Raw genomic sequence first — 10,761 nt, 5'->3', positions numbered from 1 at the left:
CCTACCAAGTCGATGTTGAGCATCGATCAATAGACAATAGACAATAGGTGCATGAGTAGGCCATTCGGCCCTTCGAGCCAGCACCGCCATTCAATGTGATCACGGCTGATCATCCACAATCAGTACCCCGTTCCTGCCTTCTCCCCCTATCCCCTGACTCCGCTATCTTTAAGAGCCTTATCAAGCTCTCTCTTGAAAATATCCAGGGAACCGGCCCTCTGAGGCAGAGAATTCCACAGACTCACAACTCTCTGTGTGAAAAAGTGTTTCAGCCCTTAACCTACAAACCTGGAATGTGGGAGGAAACCAGAGAACCTGGAGAAAACCCACGTGGTCACAGGGCGAATGTGCAAACTCCATACAGACAGCACCCATAGTCAGGATCAAAACCGGATTTCTGGCGCTGTAAGTTAGTAAATCCACCGCTGCACGTTGTGTCGCCTTTATTGAACTCACGTGGTCACAGGGAGAATGTAGAAACTTCTTTCAAATAGCACCCTTAGTCAGTATTGAACCCAGGCCTCTGGCACTGTAAGGCAGCAACTCCACTGCTGTCCCAATGTGCCGCCCCAAATGGTGGCACCGATGGGGTTGTCCTTTCTGGTTCTTTCTGGTCATGCCCAGCGCTCTCTCAAGTGCACCATTCCAGTTGTCACTAGTTTCCTTTTTGCTCCTTGTAACTAGGGGTCAGTTTTAACACTGGCATCTCCCTGAGTTCAACTCATCCTTGGTGAGTCATTCCAGACGTGGATGGGAGCTGCGGTGAAGTTAAAAACCAAGAATACGAATTAATTAACATGTTTTCCTTTTATGGGAACATCTTAAAAACAGATGGAAACATAATTGCAGGTGCTGGAATGTTTGCCAGGACTTTGATCAATTTATCAATAAAAACACAGTGAGGTGGCCTTCAACTCTTTCATTAGAGGAAGAAACATCTTTCCAAAGTGAACGTAACAAGCTTGTAAATGGCTGCCCGGAACAGTTTTTAATAACATGGCAGTGGGATATAATCCAAACCATCTGTAATTATGCTGGAACTCAGCATGTTCATTTTAGAGTTGTATATATTTTTAGTAAAGTGAAGAGCATGGAAGGTACATACTCAGAAGCTGCACGCTACGAATGCTGAACATCTGAACCAGAAACTGAAAATGCTGGGTGGCACGTTGGCGCAGAGGTTGAGTTGCTACCTTACAGAGCCAGAGACCTGGGTTCGATTCTGACTACGGGTGCTGTCTGTATGGAGTTCGTACGTTCTCCCCGTGATCAGTGCTGGTTTTCCCCGGGAGCTCCGGTTTCCTCCCACACTAAAAAGACATGTAGGTTTGTAGGTTAATTGGCTAGGTATAATTGTAAATTGTCCCTAGTACATGTAGGATAGTGTTGAGCTTGCAGGTATTGATGGTCGGCACAGACTCGGTGCGCCGAAGGGCCTGTTTCCGCACTGTATCTGTAAACTTCAATACTGTAAATCAGGTAGCAATGTGAACAGTGATTGAGTTAATGTTCAGGCTCCTTCCGCCTCAACCAATGCCCACTCCCCTTCTCATAGTATCTTTCCGCGCATTCAACAGTCGCCCATTTACCTCTTATCTTTCCACCTTACAGGAACCCAAACACGGCTTTCACGTAAAGGGCTTTCAAGGGTGGCACGGTGGTGCAGTGGTAGAGTTGCTGCCTTACAACGCCAGTGATCCAGGTTCCATCCTGACAATGAGTGCTGTCAGTACAGAGTTTGCACGTTCTCCCCATGACGGCGTGGTTTTTTCCTGGATGCTCCGGTTTCCTCCCACACTCCAAAGACGTACCGGTTTGTAGGTTAATTGGCTTTGGCAAAAATTATAAATTGTCCCTAGTGTATAGGATAGTGCTCGTGTATGGGGATCGCTGGCCTGTTTCTGGGCTCTATCTCTAAACTAAACTAAACTAAACTAAAAAAAATAGACACAAAAAGCTGGAATAAACCAGCTCGTCAGGCAGCATCTCTGGAGAAAAGGAATTGGTGACGTTGACCCTGAGTCAGAAGAAGGGTCTCGACCCGAAATGTCACCTATTCCTTTTCTCCAGAGATGCTGCCTAATCCGCTGAGTTACTCCAGCTTTTTGTGTCTACCTTCGGTGTAAACCAGCATCTTCAGTTCCTTCCTAAACTAAACTAAAGTAGGGATTCATTTATGTTTTCTATTATAGTGTATTGCATTTAGCACTCTCAATGTGATCTCTACATTGGAGAAGCTGAATGCAGATCGGCTGACCAGTTTATTGAACATCTACCTTCAGTTTGCAAGGGTGACCTTCAGTCTCCAGGTGCCCTGTCACTTTAATCCTCCATTCCACTCCCTCTCAGATCTCACGGAGTTTGGCCATTTCTACTGTTCCAACTCCTGTGGAGAAAATATGTTTGATTTCTAACTGTTCTCAACTGTGACAAAACCCACATTGACCTGAAACGTTAATTCTCTGTTGCTCTCCACATGTGCTGCCTGACCTGCTGCCTAGTTCTGGCATCCTTCTTTTCATTTTAAGTTCGATATCTAACAGTCTTAAGTAAATGCAGGGATGGGGAGAGGAGACGGAAGAATGTGAGTGTTTTCCTGCCAAGTAAATACACTTGAAGTGAACCATGAACAGGAAACCATGTCTGGACAGAAGAAGTCACCCGCATTGATCTGCTTAAAGGGATCCTCATTATATTTGCAGACCTGTTGGTTATTGCAATGGTGCCCAAGCATCTTCTCAAGATGGGTGATGAGGTTGGCATTTTTGGTTTTAATTGTGATTCACTTGTCCTCCCATATAATTTCCACTAGAGAGGGTCAGTAGAGGATATGAAGAGTATGTTTCCACTTGTGGGAGAGTCTAGGGCCAGAGGCCATAGTCTCAGAATATAAGGACGTACCTTTAGAAAGGAGATGAGGAGGAATTTATTTAGAGGGTGGTGAATCTGGGGAATTCATTGCCACAGAAGGCCGTGGAGGCCAAGTCAATGGATATTTTTAAGGTGGAGATGACAGATTCTTGATTAGTACAGGTGTCAGGGGTTATGGAGAGAAGGCAATGGAATGGGGTTGAGAGAGAAGGATACTGCAGGGTCTCTATTTCATCGAGATGTACTCCTCTTTACGAAGAGCTTCGGTGAGCAGTTCAAAGTTCAAGGCAAGAGTTGACCTCATGTATGTGCTGGAAGGAACTGCAGATGCTGGTTTGTCCTGAAGTTAGACATAAAATGCTGGAGTATCTCAGCGGGTCAGGCAGCATCTCTGGAGAAAAGGAATGGGTGATGTTTCGGGTCGAGACACTTCTTCAGACTGTATCTCAATGTATCCTTTAATGTATCTGAAATGTATTAACGTTTCAGGTTGGAACCCTTCTTCAGACTACCGAAGATAGATTCAAAATGCTGTAGTTAACTCAAGGGGTCTGGCAGCATGCTGGAGGAAAGGAATATGTGACACTTGTGAGATGAGGTGAGTGATTGTGTTGAAATTTCCAACGAGGATACAGTGGGCTGATGGGTCTCCTTCTGGAAACCTTCTTCAGAAGATACAGCATGGAAACAGGCCCTTTGGTCCACCTTGTCAATGTTGACCAGGTTGGCACACGGAGCTGATACCATTTGCCTACATTTGGCCCATAGCCCTCTCTAAATCCTTCCTATCCATACATCTGTCTAAATGTATTTTAAAAGTTGTAATTGTATCCACTTCTATCGCTTCCTTTGGCAGCTCATTCCAGCCAAAGACTTCCCTCTGAGTGATAATAGTTATCTCTCTATAAAAAATCTCCCCTCTTGCCTTGAGGTTATGCCCTCTAGTTTTAGAATTCTCTACCTTGGTAAAAAAGACTGTAATGGTTCACTTTATCCATGCCCCTCATGATCTTGTACACCTCAATAAGATCCCTCAGCCTCCTACACTTCAATGAAAAAAGTCTCAGTCTATCCAGCCTCTCCCTATAACCCGGGTATGCAAGCCCAGCTAACATCCTGGTGAATCTCTTCTGTTCCCTTTCCAACCAAATGACATCGTTAAATACAACCACGTATCTTGGTATTGTCCTGATTGTTAATGAGATGCATTCTGAGAATAGTTCAAGTACCATGAATGTGTTTTAATATGTTTCACATGTGCGACTAAAAAACACCTCTTTTTATTCTTTAGACATTAACGTGTATTTTCCTGTTAGGTCTCCAAGTGTACATGAGGCAGATGGTATTAATTATCTGGAGTGTTGATTGGCATACTGACTATGACTGAGTTTTTAAGTTAATGCGAGTTAAATCACAGGACTGAACTCTGGAGTGCATTACATGGAAGAATTGAATGGTTCATGTTTATGAAAAGGAAATCCTCTCTGTTCATGGAAACATTGGCACTCTCGGCACAGACGGAGACCCATCGGCCCACTGTGTCTGTACTGGAGAGAACAACATGATCAGTCTCACCTTGTATCAGTGAACCCACAAACTTTTCATCCTCCAAAGCCTCGCTAACCCCCTTTAAAAAAATATTTTAGTTTGGTTTAGAGATACAGAGTGGAAACAGGCCCTTCGGCCCATCAGGTCTGCGCCGCCCAGCGAACCCCGCATACTAACACTATCCTACACAATTATAACAAGCCAATTAACCTACAAACCTGTAAGCCTTTGGAGTGTGGGAGGAAACTGGAGATAACCTATATAGGTCATGGGGAGAACGTGAAATTCCGTGCAGACAGCGCCCGTGGTCAGGATTGAACCCGGGTCTCTCACGTTGTAAAGCAGCAAATCTACCACTATACCACCGTGCTTATGGAGTCAACTTTCACTGCCTTCTTTGCGGAGAAAGTTCTGGTTCCTGACATCTTTCTAAATGAAAACTAAACGTTATCATTTTCCTCTTTTTTTTTGGCCAATAATTTAAATCCCATAGACTACTAGCCAGAGGGAACAGTTTGTCTCCATTAAAACCTCTCATCATTCTTGGAAACCTCTATTAGCCTTTTTTTATTCCAAGGAGATTGGATTTGACTTTTCCAATCTCTCCTCATAACTGAAGTCCTTTACAAACCTGGTCACGTCCTGCTAAGCCTTAACATATTCCTTCAAATGTGATGCCCAGAATTCTTAACGGTAGTTGAAGGCCAGCCTATGATTTATAATGACTGCTGTTTTTCTAAAATTCCATTCTTATATAATCTAAGCACAAATTTTGTTTAGCGTCCAAATATGTTCCAACTAATTTTAACCATTAATCTAAATGGACATTGATATTTCACTGCTCATCCAAATGCAATGTATTGAACTATCCTCTCACATTGATCCTCCCAAAGTGTTTTTTTTAACACTTTTCCATTGAACTCCACCTGCCGTTACTCTACCCATTTCTCCATCCCCTTCTATTATGTCATCGTCATTGTCCGCTGCTCTACCAGTGTTCTGGCAAACTTTACACCTAGTTTAGAGGTACAGTTGGAAACAGGCCCTTCAGCCCACCAAGTCTGCGCAAACCAATGATCTCCCTTACTCTAGTTCTATCCAACACACAAAGGACAATTTACAGAAGCCAAATTAACCTACAAACCTGTACATGTTTGGAATGTGGGAGGAAACCGGAGCAAACACACGTGGCCACAGGGAGAAATTACAAACTCTGTGCAGACAGCACCCGTAGTCAGGATCGAAAAATGTTCCTGATCCATGAAAGATCATTGGAGAAGATTACTACAAACTATCTCTTTCGTCTGAAAGATACCCATCCACTATCACCTGTTGCCTCTTGTCACGGGGTCATCTTTGTATCTATACTTGTACTTCCCCCACACTTCTACAGGCCTCCATCTTCTTGGCAAGCCTCCAGAGTTAAATACTGTACCTTCCGACAGTTGCCATTTATAACTGTTGGACCAACCAGGCCAACCTTCCATGTTACCATCAAAAATGCAGTACAAGGTTAATCAGAAATGAATTACCTTTTATAAATACATGCTAGTTATCCATGACCAATCCGTAACTAATCCATAAGGCACCAGCTCTACCGCTGTGCCACTGGTCCACCCTTGACTAATGTTGAACTTTCTCATATATTTTCCTTCTTCGTTACTATCTTGTCCATGGTTTCCTTCTCTCCTTTTCGTGTAACCTTCACACCTTTCAACTGTTTTTTGAAGATCAATGTAGCGCATTAATTTAATATTTTAACTATGCTATCTGCCTCTTGATAACATTTCCTTTTGGGTTCTTAACATTTCTCATGGCCAACTGCATTGGATTTTATTTGTAGAATGTTTTAGTATTCAGGATAATGTTCCTGCTAACCTTTTAAACTCTCATTACTTCAAATTTCAAATTTTCTTTTGCATTTTCTATAATCTGTGTGTTGATCACTGAATTTTGTTCCCGCATGCTCACTTTGGACCTAAGTTATTTCTTTCCCCAGTGCAATCTGTTGCTTGTTTATTGCTTTGGCCTGAAACTGCCTTTTAAAGACCCTTCTTAAATCGCAGAAATGAGCTTTTATGCAGAGCATTTTACCTTTGATGTTTTCCAGTCTCTTTCCATAACTTCTTAAGTCTGTGTTATGTTGTAGTTGCTACTTTCCAGTTGATCTATTGTAACATGCTTCATTTATCCTGCATCGTTCTCCCAGTCTCACTGGGCTGCAGATGGAACAACTGCTCAGAAAAAATAAATTACTTGCTTTTTCTACTCTTAACACCGTTTTCCTAGTCTGTTTTAATTCCTAATTTCTGTCACCTGTCTTTGAAATTTGCAAGCAAATTTGTGTCGCTGCTTCCTTAGAAATTCTACAACTGCTGTCTATATTTCTTAACTTATTCCAAAGATATTCAAACCTGGTCCATCTCGAATGCATTCTTCCCATTTAGGATTGTAACCTGGCCCTTTATCAGCACTGCCACACCATTCACTCTGTTATTTTCCACAAATTGATTTTAACCAAAAATATTCAGAATCCATTTCGGGCCCCGTTTGATCCATGCCTTTGTCAATACAACATCACGTCATTCCATGATGCAAATTTTGTCTGCAACTCACCAATCTTTCTATTGGATGGCAAGTTGGTGCAGCGGCAGAGGTGCTGCCTTCCAGCACCAGAGACTCGGGTTCGATCCTGACTGCGGGTGCTGTCTGTACGGAGTTTGTACGTTCTCCCCATGACCATGTTGGTTTTCTCTGGGTGCTCCAGTTTCTCCCTGCACTCCAAAGATGCACAGGTTTGTAGGTTCACTGGCTTTGGTAAAATTGTAAATTGTCCCTAGTGTGTGTGTGTGTGTGTAGGGTAGTGTTAGTGTGTGGGGATCGCTGGTCAGCCCGGACTCTGTGGGCTGAAGGGCCTGTTTCTGAGCTACATCTCAAAACTAAACTAAATTTACTAGTTATTTTATAAGCATTGATTCATTTTAATATTTCTTCAATCCAGTCCTTCCAACTTTTGGAACATTTCTCATCTTATGACTGATTTTTCAATCATTTTCAGGATTCTTTTCCTCTACCGAACAGGACCGGGAAAAACTTGCAGCATGATCATTGGTTCTGACTTTGACCAGGTGCAACCGACCAAGTTGTGCAGGTGCCCATTCCTCTAGAACCAGCCCCCTTGCGAGAAATAGTGCAACCTCCGTCAGCATTAAATAAGCTTGGCAACAGGGACAATGTGCATGGACCCCATCTAATCTATTACTGTGATTTGTGTTGTTATTAGTGTTAATGTGACTTAAGCAGTGTACCATCATGTACCAAACCCAAATACCACCAACCCTGGTCGTGTGGCAAATAAAGATTCTATCTATCTATCTATCTATCTATCTACCATCATAAGCATTCATTCCCTCCATCGCAAGTGACCTCTATCACAAAGAATGACAAGGGCAGTGGTGAATGGGCACACCACCAATTTACAGGTTCTTGCTCCAAGTTGCTCATCATCCTGATTTGAAAATATTCTAAGTCCTGGAACTCCTTACTCAATGATATTGAGCATAACCTTTACCTGAAGGACTGCATGGATTCAGGAAGACAATTCACCTCCACCCTCTCAAAGGCAGATAGGGATGGGGATTAAACGTTTAGCTTGGTTTAGTTTATTATTGTAACATGGACCAGGATACAATGAAAAGCTTTGTGTGCTATCCAGTCAAAGAAATGACTGTATATGAATGCAATCAAGCTGTCCACAGTGTACAGATAAAGGATAAAGGAGGTAAAATTTAGTGTGAAGATATAACATTGAAGTCCGATAAAGTTCAATTAAAGAAAGTTAACAGGTCTTCAATGAGGTAGATGGGAAATAGATGGGAGATGTTGGACTCAAAAAAATAGAATCAATAATTTAAAAAAAAACTTTTGAAGTTCTGTTTCAGTTTTCTGTGGTCTTCCCTTGCAGAGACTCTGACTGTTGCGGCTTTCTGTAAGACTGCCTGTTGTAGAAGGACAAATGAAGTGTGTAGAAGGGAACTGGACCTGTTTGATTCACTGAGGCAACTAAAGATTACCCTTTGATGAGAAGATCTGGGATGCACAGGATATATTAACAAAAAGAGAAGTGGCATAATGGCGCAGCGGTAGAGCTGCTGCCTTACAACGCCAGAGACCCGAGTTTGATCCTCTCTAAGACGTACAGGTTTGTAGGTTAATTGGTTTCTGTAAAACTGTAAATTGTCCCTATTGTGAAGGATAGTGTTAGTGTACGGGATGATCGCTGGTCGGCCGAAGGGCCAGTTTCCACGCTGAGCCTCTAAAGTAAAGAATTCTTGAGCATAAATAGCCGCGTTCCTCAAGGTTGCTTTAGACAGTTATATAGCGTTCGTTATTGATTCTAGTGGACAAACTTTGGCAACCAAACACTGTTTTATTTTCTATCCCAAAGAACTCACAGAGGCTGTAAATTTTATCGACCTCGATATCACAACAAAGCTGTCAGCCGCTCGGTGAAAACCATTTCTAAGAAGAAATGGAGGAAGTGAAAACATGTTCACCATTGAGTGAGCCATCAATTCTACCCTGGATCAGAGTCTGCTGGTAATCTCCTAAAATCTGGATGGCCCTGTCTAATGCTTTATTGTGATGATATAGTCCATAATATCTCATGATATCTCATAAAGCCACATGCGGAATGCATTCCCAATTTTCAATGCGGCTGATCCACAGACATTATCACTGACTGCTTGAGTTGAAGCTGTGCAGCATAAGATGAATGAACCATCATAGGCACCAGAACTAAGGTACTGTAGAATAGTGATAAGATAAATTCACTTTAAAGTGCTCTAAAGGTGGAGAGAAAAATAAAGCATTTCTTCTCTTGTGACCACTTGTGGACAGGTAAATAAATCTCGCCCACCCAACACTAACATGTATACACTAAAATGTATACATTTAAAGCACTTAGTTATATGCAGCAAATATTATACGAGCTAATATTGCGTCTGCTACACCTCTTCTTTAATAATGAAAACAGAAGGAATAAAAAGGAAAAGGATTTGAGTATAGGAGCAGGGAGGTTCTACTGCAGTTGTGCAGGGTCTTGGTGAGACCACACCTGGAGTATTGCGTACAGTTTTGGTCTCCAAATCTGAGGAAGGACATTATTGCCATAGAGGGAGTGCAGAGAAGGTTCACCAGACTGATTCCTGGGATGTCGGGACTGTCTATGAAGAAAGACTGGATAGACTTGGTTTATACTCTCTAGAATTTAGGAGATTGAGAGGGGATCTTATAGAAACTTACAACATTCTTAAGGGGTTGGACAGGCTAGATGCAGGAAGATTGCTCCCGTTGTTGGGGAAGTCCAGGACAAGGGGTCACAGCTTAAGGATAAGGGGGAAATCCTTTAAAACCGAGATGAGAAGAACTTTTTTCACACAGAGAGTGGTGAATCTTTGGAACTCTCTGCCGCAGAGGGTAGTCGAGGCCACACACAGTTCATTGGCTATATTTAAGAGGGAGTTAGATGTGGCCAAGGGGATCAGAGGGTATGGAGAGAAGGCAGGTACGGGATACTGAGTTGGATGATCAGCCATGATCATATTGAATGGCGGTGCAGGCTCGAAGGGCGAATGGCCTACTCCTGCACCTAATTTCTATGTTTCTATGTTTCTAAAAAAGCTACAAAATAAAGTTCAAAACAAAGTTCAAAGTTCTGGGCTTCACTTTGACATGAAAACTTAAGGTAAATAGATTGATCAATGTCCTTCGAGATCTGGTTCTCAATGGCCGTAGTTCTCCTGGGGCCAGTGTGGCATTGTCGCTCTGTGCAGACATTGTTTCTCTCCCCAGTATCTGCTTCCACCTTTGGTGACCAGCCTGAGGTAGCGTTGGATCAATTCTCTGATGTGAGATAGCCCTCTCCATCATCTTCCCATGTGATATGAGAGTTTGACGTACATTGTAATTCGCACTGAACCTTTCACCAAGTTCTGGTGTCGGCCCATTGTGTCAGTGGGGGTCTGTCTTTGGCACCTCTACAGCCTGTATGTCTCCTGCAAGCCATCTCTAACATCTGATTATGGTGGACCTCCAATAATCCCACCTGCAAGATTTGTTACTGCAAGTGTGACTTTTTGCTGGCTGATCAAAGTAAAATCAACTTTATAACTCTCTTCTTGGGGTTCAGCTCGCAGCTGGCATTGGTTTAGTCTAACATCATGTCTTTTTTTTAGTTTAGTGAGTTTAGTTTATTGTCACATGCACCGAGGTACTGAAAAGTTGTTTGGTTGCATAATATCCAGTCAGCGGAAAGCCTATACATGATTAAAATCAAGTTGA

The sequence above is a fragment of the Leucoraja erinacea genome, chromosome 20 (assembly GCF_028641065.1).
Source record: "Leucoraja erinacea ecotype New England chromosome 20, Leri_hhj_1, whole genome shotgun sequence".
Lineage (NCBI taxonomy): Eukaryota > Metazoa > Chordata > Chondrichthyes > Rajiformes > Rajidae > Leucoraja > Leucoraja erinaceus.
The sequence above is the reverse complement of the archived record's forward strand: the minus strand, read 5'-3'. Positions refer to the sequence as shown.